Here is a 15,857-nt window from a genome sequence, read left to right as displayed (position 1 = left end):
TTTATTTCTGTGGTATCAGTTGTAATGTCTCTTTTTTCATTTCTGATTGTGTTCATTTGGATCTTCTCTCTTCTTGGTTAGTCTAGCTACTGGTTTATCAATTCTATTTTTTTTCAAAGAACTAACTTTTTGTTTCATTGATCCTTTGTATTTTTTTTCTATTTCATTTAGTTGTGCTCTGATTTTTGTTATTTCTTTTCTTCTGCTAACTTGAGATTTGGTTCGTTCTTGTTTTCTAGTTCTTTGAGGTATGACATTAGGTGGTTAATTTGTGATCTTTCTGCTTTTGATGTAAGCAATGTATTTTGTATTTCTTTCAGAGTTTTTCAGTTGCAGAATTTCTGCATTTTTAGGGATATCTATCTCCTTGTTTAATATTTCATTCATATCTTGAATTGATTTTCTGATTTCTTGGTATTGGTTTTCAGATTTCTCTTGAATCTCATTGAGCTTCTTTAAAATCAATATTTTGAATTTTTCCTTATCTGACATTTTGAGGAATTCTTTGATTAGTATCTGTTGCTGGATAATTGTGGTCTTTTTGTGCTGTCATATTACCCTACCTTGTTACATTTCTTAGGTCTTTTCCATTAATATCTGCACATCTGGTGTAGCAATTATTTGTTCCAATTTTTTGAAATTGCTTTTTGGAGGAGAATTTTTTCCTGAAAACGATTTATGTTTTTGGTTAAATAGTATATTTTGGCTTTTATTTTATGTGTCTGCAATAGTGTAACCTTTGTATGACTCTTTTGGTAGTACAGAGGCAGTACACAATCAGTGGTATCTGTGATTTCCTTGGTGGCTAGAATACAATTATTAGTTGAGGTGATGGTGAAGTTTTGAGTGCTTGTATGTCAACTGAGCCAGTCTTCAGACCCCAGTAGTGGCAGCAGTGTGACTGATGTGCCTGGTTTTAGGCCCCAGAGTAGCTTACACTGGATCCAGTGTTAGTGAGTACTGGAGAGTTACTTCTTGGGCCTCCGGGCGGCTTCCTTAAAAGCTAGTAATTGGGATAGTGGTGGGTCAGGTGCTTGGCCAGGTTCTCAGATCCCTAGAAAGCTAGTGTCATGTGGATGATGGCAGTAGCAGTGGTGGAGCAACCCAATGAAACCCCATTGGTGTTCCTGGTTGCTGTGACTGTCTGGGCAAGCTAGTCCCCAGTCCCATAGCCATCCATAGCAAGGTGGTGGGTATTGTCCTGTGTGTGCTTAGGGGAGCTTGGCTTTCTGTGTCCCTACCCTAGCTAGGTGGCGGCTGCAGCCAAATAATCTTGAACTCAACCAGAGAGTAGGGCACAGCCCAACTTTAAACTTTAAAAATGGTGCCAGCTGTGGGCTTGTGACAAGAGAGAGTAGGAGACCTTTCAGGCAAGCAGCATTGCAAGTTGTGGGAAGTGTGGTCAGCTTGAATCTCAGACTCACAGCAACCCATAGCAAGGCAGTGGGTATTGTCCTAGGTATGCATAGGAGAGCCTGGTTTCCTTGTCCCCCCTCAGCCAGGCTGAAATCCACATCAACTTGAACTCGGCCCAAGGGTGGGAAGAAGCCCTAGGGTTAAATTCTCAAAATGACACCTAGGGCTTGCTACGAGAGAGGGCAACCTACTTCTTAAGTTAAAAAATGAGTTTCATCATCATTGTTGTTTTAAATTACAGTGCACTAATATCAGCTTTACTATTCCATCTATTCCCTATACATTTATACCTGACAGTAAGAGCTGTTCATGCTTTGACAAACAATTTTAAAGGTTATGGAACAATTGTAATTTTCCTCATTGATTATTAAGGTTCCAGCTTCCAAAGGTCTTTTTTATGGTCTTGCACTACTGTAAAAGCAAGGACTACCAACATCTACAGATCTTCTGTCTGGGCTGTTCAGTTTCTCTGGGGAGCAATCCTTCAATCCTTTGCCTGGTGACTATATATCTAGGTGCTAACATTTTTGGAGCTGAGTAGCACAAGAGTTATAGGGGATCTCACCATTGAATATGTAGACTTTTACTTAATCCCACTGTTTTCTAATGGTACCTTGCTGTGTGCCTAATATCCCCAAAACGAAAGTCTCTCTGATTCAATTTCTCCATGGAATAAATCTCCTGTCCTGTACCAGGATGGAGGAAGAGTTAACTCAGGGGTGAAACCTCTTTCTTTTACATGCCTTTAGCCGGACTCTTTTCAACTCCACTCTTTCCCCAACCCAACTTTACTCTAATTCCTGTCTTTCTGGGATTCTGTAGGTAAATTGGCTTGCTTCTCATTGGCATTATTCCTTGCATGGAATTGGTATTCTGCCTTTTCAGCTCTGCTAACTCCTCTATCTGCTTTCCATTTTCCAAATGTTTTCTTATCCTCTGTGGCCTCCTTTTATGCTGTCTTTTTTCTCATGTGTTTATGCTTTTTACAAAATGTCTTTACCCCCATTTTAGTGGAGTTTAATGAAAGAATAGGTGTTCAGTTTGCTATGTTTAACTGCAGTGCTCTATTATCATAAATGTATAGTGATCCCAGTCTGTCCTATTGTGTAATTTCTTTGTCAGTGCTTAGGTGGTTGGGTAAAGGCATCAAGGAAGTAGATAATAGAATTCATCCAGAATTAGGGTTTTACCAGACAGGTGCAGCAAAAAATCAGAGGGACAAGAGAGTTTGAGACAGTGACAAGGTGATGAAATGATGAATCATGTAGTATAAATTGAATAAGAATGGAAGAAAAAAAGAAGAGAGTTGATGGACTGAGAAAATTAAGGGGTTAGTATATTGGAGTTATAATTAGGTTTTAAAAAGGTCATAATGGGAATAGTCAAATAATTAATCAAGAATGAGAGGAACTCAAACAGTGGGATATTTGAGTTATTGATTGTGGAGATTGAACAGTCATAGGGGGCTGAGGTGGTATAGAGAAAAAAGTCATTGGAATGAGGTACCAAAGAACTGAGAGGCCAGTTGAATGAGTTGTCCACATGGATATGTTGAAGTCATACAGGATGATAAGCAAAGTTAATCATACTTGAAGACAGTGGTCCTTTTGAAGAACAACAATAACAACCAGAAGACAAAGAAGGAGGAAGAGGAGGTGGAGGATGAGGAGGGGGAAAAGGAGAAGTCTAGAGCACCATCCATCACATCTCCATTCTAGACAGTAGGACAAAAGAAGTTTCAAAGAGACAAAGGACATGGGCAGCTTTTTAGGTTTTTTTTTTTTAAGACACAGTCTTGCTCTGTCACCTAGGCTGGAGTGCAGTGGCACAATCTTGGCTCAATGCAACCTCTGCTTCCCAGGTTCAAGCAATTGTAGTGTCTCAGCATCCTAAGAAGCTGAAATTACAGGCATGTGCCACCACACACAGCCAATTTTTGTATCTTTAGTAGAGACAGGGTTTTGCCATGTTGGCCAGGCTGGTCAATTCCTGGCCTGAAGTGATCTATCTGCCTTGACCTTCCAAAGTGCTGGGATTACAGGCATGAGCCACCGTACCTAGCCGACTTTTTTAAAAAAGATTCCCAGGAGCTGACACATATCACTTAAACTTGCATCCCACTGGCCTGAACTTTACAAACCAATGGCCACATTTATCTAGAAAGGAAGCTAGGAAACAGATTTTTTTTTTCTCTGGGAAGCCATGTAGCCAGCTAAAGTTCATATTTCAATGGAAGAATAAGAGAATAGATATGGGGGAGGGGCACAACCAGCAGGCTCTGTCACAGCCCTGGAAATCAGGTAAGAGAGGAGAATTGGTAAACGGTTTATTGGCCAAAGAGAAATATCCTCACCATTTAAATGATGTTCAAAAATAATCTTAAATTATTTATGCTTCAATGTTGCCTCACTTTCTTAAAAAATAACTGAATATGCCAGGCACAGTGGCACATGCCAATAGTTTCAGCTACTTAGGAGGCTGAGGCAGGAGAATCGCTTGAGTCCAGGAGTTTGAATTCAGCCTGGGTGGCAGAGCAAAATTCTGCCTCTAAGAAAAAAAATAGTAGCCAGGCACAGTGGCTCATGCCTGTAATCACAGCACTTTGGGAGGCTGAGGCAGGCATATCACCTGAGGTCGGGAGTTCAAGATCAGCCTGACCAACGTGATGAAACCCCATCTCTACTAAAAACTACAAAATTATTTGGGTGTGGTTGCACATGCCTGTAATCCCAGAGACTTGAGAGGCTGAGGCAGGAGAATCACTTAAACCCAGAGGTGGAGGTTGCAGTGAGCCGAGATGGCGTCATTGCACTCCAGCCTGGACAACAAACTCCACCTCAAAAAATAATAATTATTATAATAATAACTGAATAAGTCTTTGGTATCCTTTAACAGAAAAGTCAATAGGAATTCAAATATGCCAAATTAAATATCCCTTTAAAGTTACTAAGAGGCATGTGAACTTTCACTCTCTTAAATAATGATAAGAGTTACTGTGGTAGGCTAAAAAAACACCACCACCACGACCACCCCCAAAATAGTCACATCCTAATCCCTAGAACATGTAAATGTAAACTTATATGGCAAAAGAGAGGATAAGGATCTTTGCACCTGTGATTAAATTAAGGCTCTTGCGATCGGGAGGCGTTTTGTCTGCCTCCACTTCATCCCATTAGTGAGGGAGGGAGTACTGCACTACCTTTCTGGTAATTGCCAAATACATGACACCTGGCACTGAACGAATGAGATTGACAGCAGTTTATTAGTTACATACAGTCACAGTCCAAAGGAGAGGGATACTATATGACATGCAGGGCCACACAGGGGTCGCATTTGGGAACAGAATAAACCAGAAGACACTGTGAGGCAGGCTTTGTAGGTGTGGGGTGTCCTCTGGTTCCTCTGGAAGAATGTGATTGCCTTGTTTGCATAGGCTCCCAAAGAGGAGAAACCCATTAGGTTGAGATCTAGGGGTTGTGTAGCTGGTACAGCTGATAGAGAGACTGGCTGGGTAGGAAACCATTCCTGCTGGATGGAGGACATACTAGGCAAGACTGGAGGAAATCATGGTTGGACTCTGAGACCCTGTGAGGCTCAAAGATGTCAAGGCAGCACGTGAAAGTTTAGTTCTTACACTGTAGGTGATTATCCTGAATTATCTCAGTAAACCCTAAACGCATGCCCCTGTATCCTTATAAGAGGAGTGCAGAGAGAAACTAGAGACACAGAAGAAGAGGAGACGGCAATGTGATCAAAGAGGCAGATTGGAGTGCTGGAGCCACAAACTACACAATGCCAGCACCCAGGAGAAGCTGGAGGAGGCAGGAAATAGATTTTCCCCTAGAGCCCCTAGGGGGATCAAGGTCCTGCTGACACCTTGATTTCAGTCCAGTGAACTGATTCCAGCGTTGATAACTGTAAGAGAATACACTTCTATTTTTTTCAGCCACCAAGTTTGTGGTAATTTATTACAGAGGACATAAGAAACTAATTCAGCTATCAACCACTGGGCATTTACCATGTGCCAGGTACTATGCTAAGTCCTTTACATGCATTGTCTCCCTTAATCCTTACAACAGCCCAAAGAGTTAGATACTATTGTTAACTTCATTTTGCAGAAAGAAACTGAGGTTTAGAGATAATAAATAACTTGTCCAATGTCACACATAACTCAATGTCACACATAACTACATTGAGAAAGCTACCCCAAATTTACATGGCCCTAGAGCTCATGCTCTTAATCACTACCCAATGTTACAATTAGAATATCTAATTTCTGGGCCTTGAGAAAGACTACCTGAGAAAATGGGTAAAAGCATAAGGAAGTTTGGGCAGTGAAGTAGAAAGCCAAGGCACAGAAAATAACAGGGAAGGAACAATAAACTCTCCAGGTGCATAGACTAACAAAGCAACTATTCATTTATCCATTCATCCATTCTACACATATTTACTGAGTGTCTACTATTACCTGGCAGTTGTGGGAATAGGGATAATCAATGACTGAACTTCTCCTTTTGGAATCTCTTTTATTTTCTCTGTCCCAGAGTGAACCACAATTAGCTTTCTTGGGCAACACTGGCCAGAGACACTATCCCATTCCTCTCAAGTTCAAGGGCCAGCTTGAACTTTATTCATTCCAAAACCCAACCATCCAGCCAGACCCTCAAATTACTGAAGACACCCAGTCAGTCAAAAAGGGTCAGAATCAAGGGCAAACCTCTCTGAAGTGCTTATCTCTCTCCAGCATCTCCTAAATCTTGGAATGATCTTAGGCCTTTCTCAAGCCTCCCTTCCACCTGCTGGTCAGATATGCCCTGTGTTGTGAGACTCTTCCAGCTCTGGAAAGCGGTTCCAGAACAGTTAGCTTGAAGACTCTCTAATATCCAAGAAAGAGATGGGAGCCACTTGAGGTAAGTGCCGTTCTTCAGTGATTGCCCTGCAACACTGCTTTCTGAACACCTACACTTCGCCCCTTGCTGCCTTTATCCACAATTCATTAGTTTCCACTGATGAAACCAATCAAGTTGGAATAGACGAATACAGCCATGTGTATGCATGAGCTTGGTCCATTTCCCAGTATGTAGACTGTCTTATGATAACGCTTTCGTGAATACATTGCATTGCAAAAACAGGAACTGCATACAAATTGACCTTTTATCATCTTAAAAGGTCTTCCCTGAGGACTTTCTAAGCATAAGTGCAGTGGAGAAAGTCACAAAGAAAAAATATAGATATATGTGACTGAAATCAAAAACTTACGTCTATTAAAAAAACATAGACATTGCTGACAGGTAAACAAACTGGTACAACTTTCATGGAGGGAAATCAGGTATACGTATTTAAAGCCTTTCAAACGTGCTTACCGTGTCACCCAGGAATCCCACTGCTAAGGACTTATCCAAAGGAAATAAACCATATGGGCAAAAAGATTTTGCTATGAGGATATTAATCTAAGTTTTAATTATAATAGTGGAAGACTGGAAACAACCCAAATGTCCTGTAATAGAGGGCTGATACATTGATATGATGGAATACAATGCAGACATTAAAAGTCATGTTTTAAAATAATATTTAGAGTTATAGGAAATGTTCAGGATTTAATTAGGTAAAGAAATCAGGATGTAAAATGTATAGTTTTTAAAATATAGTAAGTATATGTACTCATTACTTCCAAAAATATGTATCAAAGATCTACTGAGTATAGTGATAGATTTTGGGGATATTGCAATGGGCCAGAGAGCCTTTGTGATAATGAAGGAAAAAAGGAAACAAAACAGACAGTCTTTGCCATAAAAAAGACTAAAAGGAAATAAACCAAAATCCGTATCATTAACGATACCTATGTCTGGGTGGATTAAGGGTGATTTTAATATTTTTCTTGATCCCTCTCCATATTTTCCATGATTATAATACTGCTTTCACAACAAAGGAAAAGTTATTTTAAAAAATGTCTTCCAAGCCAGGCATAGTGGTACATTCCTGTAATCCCAGCTACTCAGGAGGCTGGAACAGGAGGATCATTTGAGCCTAGGAGTTCAAGACCAGCCTGGGCAACATAGCCAGACCCTGTCTCAAAAAGAAAACAATTTTCCTTCAAATTGAGGCTAGCTACTATGCCTTGTGAAGCCTAATACATAAAAGCATCTTGTATTTAATAAACTCTGGATGATTTGGACCATTTCCATGACCTTCAATTAATTAGATCCTCCATACAATCCTGTGGGGATAAGTAGGGCAGGGATCATCACGCCCATTGTATGGAAAGAGGTTGAGGCAGAAAAAGCAAGTGATTGCCCTGGAAAATAGAATTGCTTTGGGATAGAATCATATCCCTAAAGTCAAACTTCAGGGCTGTCTTAGCTCTACTGTATTTCCCTGAAGGTGCTGGGAAGGCAAAGGGCCTCTCAAGGCTTTGATCCAAATTCCTTTCCAGACATTTGCCCCTGTTGCCTTTCTTCAAGTGACTTGATGCTATGGAATTCCCAAATAAGCAAGAAAAATAGCTGAATCATTTTACTTTCTAGCTTCTCCAAGATTTAGAATTGTAGAATCACATAAGGAAGAGACCTTGGAAAGCATTCCATCCTTCTATCCAAGTTGAGAAGATTGCCTCGAGGGTACCCCTGCTCCTGATCTGCCTTTCTCTCTCTGTGCCTGGTACAGATACCCTTTCTTTTCCTCCCCTCCCCTTTTGGGAAGCCTGCTAGATGGCCCTTTGATTGACTAAACAAATTAGAGTTAATGTCTTCTGGCTGGTAATGAACTCATGCCTGAATAGCAAATACCCATGGTATTTGCATTTTGACTCAGAACTCTGAAGACACTAAACCCAAAAGAACTATGGAATTTCAGGCGGCATAGTAGGCTAGTTAGGAAGGTATCCCTGGGCAGGATCATGTTTTGGCAGCTCTGCTTAAGATTTTACAAAACTAGGCAGGCTACCTACTCCTACTGCATATATGATCAGCCCCATCCTCAGGGAGCTGGCTCCATTGGATAAGACTGAGGATAGAGTTCTATAGCAGCAGGTCTTTTGGCCTCTGCCTAGGGGGTTAGCGGGTGCAGCCAAGCACAGTGCCCATAATCACTCAGGAGGAAGTGAGGGAGCCTGCTGAACAAAGAAGGGAATGAGTTGCTAGTGGGAAGATTTTTCAGTCCTTCTGAGAGAAAACCAAATCCAATTCTTATTCATTTGTCTCCTGGTTCCAGCCTCCACCCCGCTTAGCTTCCTTGGGTCAATGACAGATTTGAGCCTTTGTATTAATAGTCAGCCTTTTTCCCTTGGTTCTGGTCTCTACTTGAGCCTGCTGCTGCTACTGCTACTGCTGCTACTTGGAACCACTCTCCACCCATCAACACATCTGGTTCCCCAGTTTGCTGCAAGGAAAAATTGAGATTTTGTTGCTCAGGTTCTGCTACACTGCTTCTGCTTAGGGCTTACCCCCCTGGAGCGTGCAGCTCATCCCTCTACCCACCCACCACCCTCCCCCATGGCTTTTGCTCAAATTTAAAGCTGTTTTTGGAAGCATCACTTCTGTAAGCAAAGGAACTGAAACTCAGACTTAGACCAGGCCTGACTTGATGTTGGCTGCAGTGGTCACCTGCCTAATATAGTTTTCAACAGCATTAGGAAAATATTTCCTGTCCAGGAAGAGTCATAACTAATATTTATAAATAATCAAATATGTGCCAGGCACTGTGCTAAGCAATTTACATGCATAAATCATTTAATCTTCGAAATAAAACCTATGTAATAGGCACCACTATTATCCCCATTTACATTTTTCCAGTTCAAGATGGTAGACTGAGCACAAACATTTAAGTCTTGTCCCTCCAGAGGCCTCATTAAAATAATACCACAGACATTTTAAAATGCATAAACCCACCACAATAAAGAGAACAGGAGGGAGGCCATCAGTGGCTGAGAAATTTAAATAAATTTCTGAAGTCAGAAAGCATCTGAGCAGTGCTAACTGGTAGAGCTGAGTGAAGCAAACAATCAGTTGAAACTCTGTGTGGAGGGGCTGCAGCTGAAGAGACAGCCTGCCTACCTTGCAAACTTCAGCAAGACTACAAGTACGACAGAAATAAGAGTGAGGACTGCGGCTGACAACAGAGTGATTAACTGGAGGTCTCTATAAAGAAGAGTTGACTCCCAGTCCCTACATGGAGATGACCTGGAAGCCAAATATTTACTTGCCAACCTAAAACCAAAGAGTTTCTTCGCTACAGAAATTGAATAAAGTGTCTAGGGAGAATTAGGGCAGCTAATTGGATGTTAGTGCCTCAGAGTTAGGCCTTTTGTAGTCTGGTATTTAAACCCCACCCCATATCCCCTGCAAAAGATTAATACACAGCTCCCCTCTTATTGTCCTTAAGCAAAATCTGCCCATTGTCAAGGTCTGCTCACATACACCCAGCTCCCAGTCAGACTCTCTATAGCCTCATTTTAAAAGATAAACAGGAAACAAAAGAATATTTGACAATTAGACATATGAGGAAAGACTGGAACTTTAAAGAAAAATCACATGAAACAAGCAGAGTTGATTTAGGGAACTAAAGGTATTTTAAATAAAATTCCAAGTAGTATCCACAGAGAAATTTGAGACTGTGTTACATCTGTAAAACAAGAATAGAATACTATAAAAAATAAGAATGAATAATGAAATTGATCTCTTTGCAAGACTTTTCAATGTAAACCTTTGTATATTGCTTTGATGTTTGAACCACGCAAAGATATTACTTATTTGAAAAAAATTAGTTTAATTTTTTTCTTTTTTGAGATGGAGTCTCACTCTGTCACCCAGGCTGGAGAGCAATGGCACAATCTCAGCTCACTGCAACCTCCGCCTCCTGGGTTTGAGTGATTCTCCTGCCTCAGCCTCCCGAGTAGCTAGGATTACAGGCGACTGCCACCACGCCTGGATAATTTCTGTTTTTTTAGTAGAGATGGGGTTTCACCATGATCGCCAGGCTAGTGTTGAACTCCTGACCTCAGGTGATCCACCCACCTCGGCCTCCCACAGTGCTGGGATTACAGGCATGAGCCACAGCGCCCAGCAGTTTAATTTTTCAAAATGATGAGCTATTGAAAATAAAATATATGATTGGCAAATATCATAAAATGTGTATTAGTTTTATATTGCTGCATAACAAATTACCATAAGCTTTAGTGGCTTAAAATAACCCACATTTTTAAATTTCACAATTTCTGCAGGTCCAGAAGTCTAAGCACTACATAGAGAGGGTTCCCTGCTCACAGCCTCACGAGGCTACAAGGTGAACTTAAGATGTGTTCTTATCTGGAACTCAGGGTCCTTTTCCAAGCTCATTTGTGTTGTTGCCAGAATTCAATTCCTTAAAGTTGTAAGAATGAGATCCTTAGCAACTCAAATATGTTTCTTTCTGTAGGCAGTTCACAAAACAGCTGTTTTCATATTCAAGGCCAGTGAAAGGGTCTCTCCAGCTTCTGTCTCTGACTCCTAGACTTCCTTTAAAAAGCTCACTGATTAACTCAGGTCTACCCAGAATAATCCCTTTTGATTAACTAAAAATAAACTTATTTGAGATCTTAATGACACCTGCAAAATTCCTTTACTTTTGCCATATGACCTAATCATAAAAGTAACATCCCATCCTATTCACAGGTCCAACCCACACTCAAGAGGAGAGGGTTAGACAGGACATGTACATCAGGAGTCAGGAATCTTGGGGGCCATTGTAGAATTCTGCCTTCTACAAAGGACTGGAAGATAAAATTGAGGAAATCCCTCACAAGAAGGAAAAAAGAAATGAGAAATAAAGGAAAAGCAATAATGAAGAAAAATTCAGGAAGTTCAACATCTAGCATCCACCTATTAGAAATTTCAAAAAGAAGGAAGGGAGAAACTTATCAAGAAGTAATATGATAAAATTTCTGAAAGCTGATAGAAAACATGAGTTTTCTAACTGAAGAAGCCAACTGAATGCCATGTGAAGTTATGTTTTTCAAAGCCACATTCCCAGCCATGTCAGGGTTTATATGCTGAATACTATGAAATGCTGAAAAAATAAATCAAATAAATCTAAAAAATGGAGAGACATACAATATTCATGAATTGGAAGACTTAACATTGTTAAAATGTCAATTATCCCAAATTGGCTATAGATTTAATGCAATGTTTATCAAAATTCCAGGAGGTTTCTTGCAGATATAGACAAGCTTATTCTAAAATTAATATGAAAAGGCAAAGGTGTGAACAATGCCCACATCGTTCTGCAGATCGACAATGCCTGTCTTGCTGCTGATGACTTTAGAGTCAAGTATGAGACAGAGCTGGCCTTGCGCCAGTCTGTGGAGAGCAATATCCATGGGCTCCACAAGATCACTGATGACACTAGTGTCACTCAAGTGCAGCTAAAGACAGAGATTGAGGCTCTAAGGAGGAGTTGATTTTCATGAAGAAGAATCATGAAGAGGAAGTAAAAGGCCTACAAGCTCAGATTGCCAGTTCTGGGTTGACCATGGAGGTAGATGCCCCCAAGTCTCAGGACCTCACCAAGATCATGTCAGACAGACATCCAGGCCCAATACGACGAGCTGACTTGGAAGAACCAAGAACAGCTGGACAAGTACTGATCTCAGCATATTGAGGAGAGCACCACAGTGGTCACCATGCAGTCCTCCGAGGTTGTAGCTGCTGAGATGATGCTCATAGAACTGAGACATGCAGTCCAGTCCTTAGAGATTGACCTGGACTCGATGAGAAATCTGAAGGCGAGCTTGGAGAACAGCCTGAGGGAGGCGAAGGGCCGCTACAGCCTGGCCGAGGGAGCAGCTCAACGGGATCCTGCTGCATCTGGAGTCAGAGCTGGCACAGACCCAGGCAGAGGGACAGCACCAGGCCCAAGAGTACAAGGCCCTGCTGAACATCAAGGTCGAGCTGGAGGCTGAGATCGCCACCTACCGTCGCCTACTGGAAGATGGCGAGGATTTCAATCTTGATGATACCCTGGACAGCAGCAACTCCATGCAAACCATCCAAAAGACCACCACCCGCTGGATAGTGAATCATAAAGTGGTGTCTGAGACCAACGACCCCAAAGTTCTGAAACATGAAGCCAGCAGAAGCAGGGTACTCTTTGGGGAACAGGAGGCCAACAGAAAGTTCACAGGTAAAATAAATAAATAAATAAATAAAAAATTTTTTTAAAGGCAAAAGAATTAGAAAAGCCAAGACAATATTTGGGGAAAAAATAAAATTAAAGAAATCATACTGAATGATTTTAAGATTTATAGAAAGTTAAGTAATGAAAACTGAGTGTTACTGGTGAAGAGATAGGCACATAAATCAATGGGATGGAAAAGAGAGTGCAGATAAAGATGTACAAAAGAGACAAAAGGTCGGGCATGGTGGCTCACGCCTGTAATCTCAGCACTTTGGGATGCCAAGGAGGGGAAAATCACCTGAGGTCAGGAGTTCAAGACCAGCTTGGCCAACATGGTGAAACCCCTTCTCTACTAAAGATACAAAAATTATCTAGGCGGAGTGGTGGACACCTGTAAGCTACTAGGGAGGTTGAGGCAGGAGAATCGCTTGAACCTGGGAGGCAGAGGCTTCAGTGAGCTGAGATGGCACCACTGCACTCCAGCCTGGGTGACAAAGTGAGACTCTGTCTCAAAAAAAAAAGACAAAGATGCAAAAGCTATTCAGTGGAGAAAACATCATCTTTTCAACAAATAATGCTGAAACAGTGGAACATCCACCACTTTAAAAACAGAACACTGACCTAAATATTATCCCTTATATAAAAATGAATTTAAAATAGATATTAAACATAAATGCAAAACCTAAAACTATAAAGCTTTTAGAAGAAGATGTAAGGGAAAATCTTTGTGACCTTGGGTTAGGCAAAGAGTTTTTAGACATACCGCCAAAAGCTTGATCCATAAAAAAGAAAAATTGGCAAATTGGACTTTATGAAAATGTGTAACTTTTGCTCTGTAAGAGATACTGTTAAGAGAATAAAAAGACAACCTACAAACTGGGAGAAAATATTTGTGATTCACATATCTGACAAACAGCTTGTATCTAGAATATATAAAGAGGCTATTGAAACTTAGTAGATGCCAAGCACAGTGGCTCATGCTTGTAATCCCAACACTTACAGAGGTCAAGAAGAAAGGATCACTTGAGGCTGCCTGCAGCCTGGGCATCAGAGCAAGACCCTATCTCTGAAAAAAATGAGACTCAATAAAACTTACTGAAACAAACCAATATTTTTAAGTGAGCAAAAAATTTTTTGAAAAGTCACTTTACAAACGAAGATACAGAAATGGCTCACAAACACATAAAATTAGTCATTCAGGAAATGAGAATTAAAACCGCAAAAGTGTGCCTTTAGAGAGCCACTAGTAATTGAAATAAAAAGGAATGTTAGTACCAAGTTTTGGCAAGGATGTGAAGCAACTGGAACTCTGATTCATTGCTGGTGGGATTCTAAAATGGTACAACCACTTTGGAAAGTACTTTGGCAGTGTCTTGAAAAGTTAAACTTAACACTAATCATATGATGCAGCTTTTTCACTCCTAGAGACAATGGAAAACATATGTCTGCACAAAACCCTGTACACAAATCTTCATAGCGGCTTTAGTTACAACTGTCAAAAAATAGAAACAATCCAAATACTCAATAAAAGTGAATAAACAAGTTTTAGTAAATCCATACCATAGAGTACTACTCAGCAATAAAAGGGAATTGACTAATGATGCATAAAACAATATGGATGAATTTTGTAAATATTATGATGTGTGAAAGAAGTCACACACAGAAGTATACATACTGCATGATTCTAATCTATAATGAAAGACAGCAGGTCAGTGTTTGCTTAGGGATAAAGAAATGATTTACAAAGGAGCCGGAGGAAAACTTTTGGAGGTGTTGGATATGATTGTGGTGATAGTTTCACAAGTATAAACGTATGTCAAAACTTATCAAATTGTACACTTTTAACACGTGTAGTTTATTGTAGGTCATTTACACCTCAGTAAAGCTATTTTAAAAGATTATTAAAATTACGCTAATTTAAAGAAGTCGTACACAAAAGATTACCTACATATGATTTCATTATATGAAGTTTGAGAATGTGAAAATGTTTTAATTGATTTTAAAGTCAGAAGCAAAAATGGACTTTTAGGTAAAAGATGTTTCAGCATATAATATTAATATACTTATCTTTATACTAACGTTGTCATAAAATATAATTTGTTTAATGAAGGAAGGGTGCAGGAAGGTCAAACCTCTTTGGGCCCATGCAAATCGTAATACATTCCTCTCTGTAGTGAATTATATTGGTAAAGCCAAAATAATATAGACATGATTTATTGGTTGCCAACTTTTAGAATCAACCTATAAACAAAGTATGGGAGATGTATTCATAGTCATAGAAGAAAATGTCAACTCTATCAACCTTGACAATGTAGAAGTAATTATACATTTGACAGAAAATGAAAGTAAAAGGGGAGAAGAGGTGGAGGGAAGGATATGGACTTGAATAGCTCCATGTGATAAAAGTGGGGAGTCAAGAGATGCTATCTATAGTTGATGGTATAATGCATAAGATTTCAGATATACTATTCAATGTTCTCAAAGTAATTAGTAGTGGAATAACAATATTACATAATCCTATTGGGGGTTTGAAGGAGTGGAAGTGGGTATGTTGTTGAGTACTGCCCTCTCATCTATCATAGTAGAAATTCAATAGATAAGTGTCTCAAGTTGATAAATCAAGAAAGAGAGCAAAAGCTTATTATTTAGTGATCTAGAGTTCAATCATTAAAAGAATTAAAAGAGAAAGATTAAAAAATGGCAGCTGTGTGGGTCTGAAAGTGGACGGGGTGGCAGAAAGGGTTTTGCTCTTCATTGTAAGTTTTTCTGTACTGTTTGATTTTTTCAACCAGGCTCATGTGTCATTTTGATTTTTTAAAAGTCATCTTCTCTCACCCCTGTTAGCCTCTACTTGAGCATCATTTGTATCCTTCATTGTTCTCATCACAATCTATAATTATTTTAGTTATATGTGCAGTGATTCAGTTAATGTCTTTTTCTCTCATTAGACTGTAAGCTCCGCAAGGACAATAACAGAGTCCATCTTTGTCGCTACTCTATCCCCAGTGCCTGGCATAGAATGTAGCCCAGGAACCAGGATCACACCTTGCGTAGCACTCTGGGAACTTCTGATTCAAAGGCATCTCCAAGCTTCCTCTAGGACCAACTGGCTGTTGAGATGGAAGATGTCCTGTTGTGGAAAGGCAGTGTCCTCCAAACGGGTAAGAGCAGGGATGGTCATGAGTGGAGAAAGGCACAACAGCCAAACGGTACCCCAGAAAGTGTTTCAGAGATTCCCTGGTAAGGGCATGAGCTGGGGCAAATCAGGTTATTTTCCAGCATTGAAATCATCT

General features: G+C 40.1%; 1 pseudogene; it reads left to right on the top strand.

Annotated features, from left to right (window-relative positions):
• The first annotated feature begins 3,667 nt into the window (after positions 1-3,667).
• On the top strand, positions 3,668-15,589 carry LOC105716912 (keratin, type I cytoskeletal 18-like; annotated as a pseudogene).
• The last annotated feature ends 268 nt before the right edge of the window (positions 15,590-15,857 follow it).

This window comes from Aotus nancymaae, unplaced genomic scaffold (assembly GCF_030222135.1).
Source record: "Aotus nancymaae isolate 86718 unplaced genomic scaffold, 86718_ANA_hifiasm-v0.15.2.pri h1tg000004l, whole genome shotgun sequence".
Lineage (NCBI taxonomy): Eukaryota > Metazoa > Chordata > Mammalia > Primates > Aotidae > Aotus > Aotus nancymaae.
This window is presented reverse-complemented; position numbering and strand designations above follow the sequence as displayed.